Source organism: Salvelinus sp. IW2-2015, linkage group LG16 (assembly GCF_002910315.2).
Source record: "Salvelinus sp. IW2-2015 linkage group LG16, ASM291031v2, whole genome shotgun sequence".
Taxonomy (NCBI): Eukaryota; Metazoa; Chordata; class Actinopteri; order Salmoniformes; family Salmonidae; genus Salvelinus; species Salvelinus sp. IW2-2015.
Window position 1 is genome coordinate 25,899,903 of NC_036856.1, and position 5,861 is coordinate 25,905,763.

The following is a 5,861-nucleotide window of genomic DNA, read 5'->3' on the forward strand; positions in this document are numbered from 1 at the left end:
TAAGCATCTGCCTTTAATCCCTAACCTTAACCCTAACCATCTGCCTTTAATCCCAAACCTTAACCCTAACCTTAACAATTCAGAATTAATGCCTAAACTTAACCTTAAACACTTCGGCAATATGACGTTTGGAACAACTTCGAAATTTGGCATTTGAGAAACTAGGAAAATCATCTAATTCTGACGTGAGACTGTGAGAGCTAGTTGAATACATGCTGGGGGAAGCAGGGCTTAGACCGGAGCTATCATTTTCTTTCTGACTCCCAGTGTAAAAGACCCAACAACTCAACCAAATTTAAATCAAAACTAGACGTTGAACTGATGTCGGTGCCCAGTGGGACATTCTCCTATTTTCAACATTTCAATCAGAAAGAAGTACAATATTATTTTGATCTGACCCGAAGATGAAAATGGAAAACGGAAGTTTATCGGATTTAATTATCAAAGGATTATCACACCTTGTCACAGTGTCATCCACAACTTTAGCAAAACAATCTGTATCTGTTCACTGGAAAGCAGTCTGAACCAGGTTTTCCTCTAGGATTTTGCCTGTGCTTAGCTCCATTCCATTTATTTCTTATCCTGAAAAAACTCCCCAGTCCTTAACGATTACAAGCATACCCATAACATGATGCAGCCACCACTATGCCTGAAAATATGGAGAGTGCTACTCGGTAATCTGTTGTATTAGATTTGCCTCAAACATAACACTTTCTATTCAGCACAGGAAGTGAATTGAAACACTTTGTATTCAGGACAAAACATTTATTGCTTTGGCACATTTTTTTCAGTTTTACTTTAGTGCTTTGTTTTAAACAGAATGTATGTTTTGTAATATTTATATTCTGTACAGGCTTCCTTCTATTTACTCCGTCATTTATATTAGTATTGTGGAGTAACTACAATGTTGTTGATCCCTCCTCAGTTCTTATCCTATCACAGCCATTAAACTCTGTGACTGTTTTAAAGTCATCATTGGCTTCATGGTGAAATACCTGAGCAGTTTCCTTCCTCTCTGGTAACTGAGTTAGGAATGACGCCTGTATCTTTGTAGTGACTCGGTGTATTGACACACCATCCAAGTGTAATTAATAACTTCACCATGCTCAAAGGGATATTCAATGTCGGCTTTTTTTTAAACAATCTACCAATTGGTGATCTTCTTTATGAGGCATTGGAAATCTTTGTGGTTGAATCTGTGTTTGAAATTCACTGCTCGAATGAGGTGACCTTACAATTATCTGTATGTGTGGGGTACAGAGATGAGGTAGTCATGTTCAACACTATTATTGCACACAGAGTGAGTCCATGCAACTTATTATGTAACTTGTTAAGCACATTTTTACCCGTAAACGCATTTAGGCTTGCCATAACAAAGGGGTTGAATACTTTTAAAAATGTATTTGTAAAAATGTCAAATAAAAATAATTCCACTTTGACATTATGGGGTATTGTGTGTAGGCCAGTGACACAACATCTCATTTTAATCCATTTTAAATTCAGGCTGTAACACAACAAAATGTGGAAAAAGTCAAGGCGTGTGAATACTTTTTGAAAGCACTGTAACTATTAAATATTCCAGGAGTTAAGAATGAGCATTTTGGCCAGTATGAGATAATAGTTCAGAAAACTTTTTTAAAAAGCTTTGTCTCGAGTCTCGACCACAATACAGTTGAAAAGTCATATTATACAGTTGTTCTGTGTAGTTTTATGTGGGATACTGACAAGTTTTCAATTAATGCTCGAGCCAATCATACACAGAACATTCATTTTCATAGCTGTTATTTCCGACTGGTTTAAACACACGTTTAGCTGAAGTGCAAGAATGAAATTCCCTATTTGAACCGTTTCCAGTTGGAATGTTGTAGAGACCGTTCTAGAATCCAGTTGGAATGTTGTACAGACCGTTCTAGAATCCTCTCAATTATCTGGGATTGGAATCATTGGATGCTTGGAATTCCTCCTAATCATCCAAGAAGTGCTCCGTTTTGCCAAATGCACCTTTCCTAAACCTGGAGGTCCATCCACGCTCGGCAACGGGATCAGTTTCACTTAAAGAGCTCTCTGTGACTTGTACATCTGCTGTACCCCTCCCTCCCTCCCTTCTTCTGAGGCACACAGCTAATCAGCTCCCCCCAGCATGTCAGGCTAATGTCAGGGACTAATCATATGCAGATTAATGACAGGTCAGTGTAAACAGCAGCCTGGTGTGGTCATATGGCCGTGAGCCCTCACATTACATACAGAGGAAGAAAAACACCCCCATTCATAACTTCAATTGGATTTTTTTTTTCTTCCTCAAAGGCACTTATAGTTAGTCTGAGGTTTGTGTGATGCAGACTGAGCAGTACTGATGATGGTTCTGTCCCAATTATCTCTCCTCTCTCATGTAGTGTGCACTTGTTCACTTCCCTTCACTGATTTGTAAGGACATATTATGGAGCCCATGCCAACACAATCCAATGCTTTTTTTATATTGTGGGGAGTAGTGAACGAGTGCACACTTCAGGAGGAAAGGAGAGATTATTGGGGCGCAAACCTATATGATGCTATAGGAAGTATCCGCATGCCGTGGTCCTCTCTGGGGTATTTGGAACAGGCAGAGTGTTGGACAGCTAAGACTTATGACATAAATTACAATCAGTGGGAAGAGAAAAGTCAGCCGCCAGGAATCTGCTGCCCTGGAACACTCATGTTGGAACCAATTCAACCATTAAAGTGGAAGGGGACACTTTGTGGTGGTGGTGGTGGCATGATAGGAGAAGGAGGTGTATAAGAAGGAGAATGGGTAGGAGGAGGGGTAAGAGGAGGGGAGGAGAGGGGAGGAGGACAGGTGATGGAAGGGGAGAGGTGGAGGTAGAGGAGAGGGGGAGAAGAGAGAGGAGGGGAGAAGAGAGAGGAGGGGAGAGGAGAGGAGAGAAAGGAGAGGGAGGGAGGAGAGGGAGGAGGACAGGTGATGGAAGGGGAGAGGTGAGGAGGAGAGGAGAGGGAGAAGAGAGAAGGGGGAGAAAGAGGAGGGGAGAAGAGAGAGGAGGGGAGAGGAGAGGAAGAGAAGGAGAGGGAGAGGAGAGGAGAGGGAGGGGAAAGGAGAGAGAGGAGAGGAGAGAGAGAAGGAGAGGGAGGAGAGGAGAGAGAGGAGAAGAGAGAATGAGAAAGATTAAGAGAAAGAGAAAGAGGAGGAGAGGCTAACCCTAAGTCAAAGGTGAGTCTTAAACAAAACAGTGGACTGGAGGCCTGTGGTAGAATGAACATACCCACGACACGCACACGCACAGCACACAAGCACACAACACAACACACACACACACACACACACAGCACACACCCCCAACACACACACACACACACACACACATACACACACAGTTAATTTCTCCACGATTAGAGCCTTGCTGATTAATCTAGCGTATGTGCCAGAAGTGCGTATGATCCTCATTATAGTGAAACCCAACTCTCTGTCCAGACCCAGCTCTCTCTCTCACACACACACAGTGCTACACCGGTAAATAAACACCCTCTGTGTGTGTCCTAGACCTCACAATTATGAATTATTATGAATGATTTACTATACATGCTAGCTGCCATATCTGTCTACTGTGGCCACGTTAGCAAATTGCAGCATTTTTTGGCAAAATACACCTCTGGGAACATGATGAAGATCTCTATGTATTTACATCATTACGGTCAACTACTATTACTGTTATGGTAATGATGGTAATTCATGGGAGTTAACCAATAGAGTTAGTGTACAGGGACCACATCCTGCTAGTGTAATTTGATTTAACCTTTATTTAACCAGGTTAGTCTCGTTCGGATTAAAATCTATACTGAACAAAAATATGAATTCGACATGCAACAATTTCAACGATTTTACTGAGGTACAGTTCATATAACGAAATCATTCAATTTAAATAAATTCATTAGGCCCTAATCTATGGATTTCACATGACTGGGCAGGGGCACAGCCATGGGTGGGCCTGCCAGACCCAGCCAATCAGAATGAGTTTTTCCCCACAAAAGGGCTTTATTACAGACAGAAATACAGCTGTCCAGGTGGCTTGTCTCAGACGATCCCGCAGGCAAAGAAGCAGGTTGTGGAGTTCCTGGGCTGGCGTGGTTACACGTGGTCTACGGTTATGACGCCGGTTGGACGTACTGCCAAATTCTATAAAACAACATTGGAGGCGGTTTATGGTAGAGAAATGAACATTTAATTTTCTTGCAACAGCTCTGGTGGACATTTCTGCAGTCAGTATGCCCTCAAAACTTGAGACATCTTTGGCATTGTCATAAAACTGCACATTTTAGAGTGACCTTTAATTTTCCACAGCACAAGGTGCACCTGTGTAATAATCATGTGGTTTAATCAGCTTCTTGATATGGCACAACTGTCAGGTGGATGGATTATCTTGCAAAGGAGAAATGCTCACTAACTGACGTAAAAAAATAAAAAATCACAAAATTTGTGAGAAATACACTTTTTGTGCAAATTGAACATTTCTGGGATCTTTTATTTCAGCTTGAAACATGGTACCAACACTTTACATGTTGCGTTTATATTTTAGTCTTGTCTCAACAAGAAGAGTTTAATGAAACAATGGACGTCTGCACTCTTTATGTACAAAATAATGTCAATCAGGAGGAGGAGCGTAGGTTTTAAAAAAGAGATACAGCACACTGCTGGAAACATGGAAACATTGAAGCTCATATACAAAAAGTATAAATTAGTTATTTGTTGAGCTGTCTGTCTGTCTGTCTGTCTGTCTGTCTGTCTGCTCTGTCTGTCTGTCTGTCTGTCTGTCTGTCTGTCTGTGTCTCAGTCTCAGTTTGTCAGACTCAGTCTCAGTTTGTCAGTCTCAGTCTCAGTCTCAGTCTCAGTTTGTCTGTCTGTCTGTCATTGAGGCCTTTCCTTTTCAATGATGAGTGTTCTCCACTATCATCAGTCTCTGTCAGTCGGTCTGTCTCTGTCTGTTGCCAACCTTTTAATGGGTCTCCTCAAAAAATCCACATTGTTTTCTGTCATAGAGACGTGTTGTGTTCAGGAAGATATTCTGGGCAGCTTCAGTGTTTTCACATGATGTTTTTTGGCTTATTGGTTAATGTCCAATTATTTATTTTTGAAAAGTAACAGTAAAACTGAAAGGTGCCACTTTGGCCAGCAGGGTGGCCCTCGCTTGGAACAAAAACACCTTGAACCTTTTTTTCACTTCAAACATCCCGGCTCCGTTTATAGCCAGCTCTTGAAATGTGGTTTGGCATTTTGGCTGCAGGAATTTATGAATTGATTCATTCATTTCTCTCTCAGAAAAATATTATGTCTCACAGAGTGGCTTTATAAATATAACATTACAGTCATTATAGAGGAGTTAGCATCAGTAAGCCTTCTAATGGTTTTCCATTGAGACAGTTAGCTGGTTAGCATAAGTTTGAGTTCATTTTATTTTTACAGGGACAGTGCACATTAATCAACGTTTCAGTAAAAGTGGCGGTTTTAGCCAGCCGGCTAATTTTCAACCACAGTCCCTGGGCTGGTTATTAAAAACAATTACAATACAGAAAAACAATGAGCAGTGAGCACACGCAGAGCAACATAGGACAAGCAGGACGTAGCATACAGACAGAGCAACATAGAACAAGCAACACGTAGCATGCAGACAGAACAACATAGAACAAGCAACACGTAGCATACAGACAGAACAACATAGAACAAGCAACACGTAGCATACAGACAGAACAACATAGAACAAGCAACACGTAGCATGCAGACAGAACAACATAGAACAAGCAACACATAGCATGCAGACAGAACAACATAGAACAAGCAACACGTAGCATGCAGACAGAACAACATAGAACAAGCA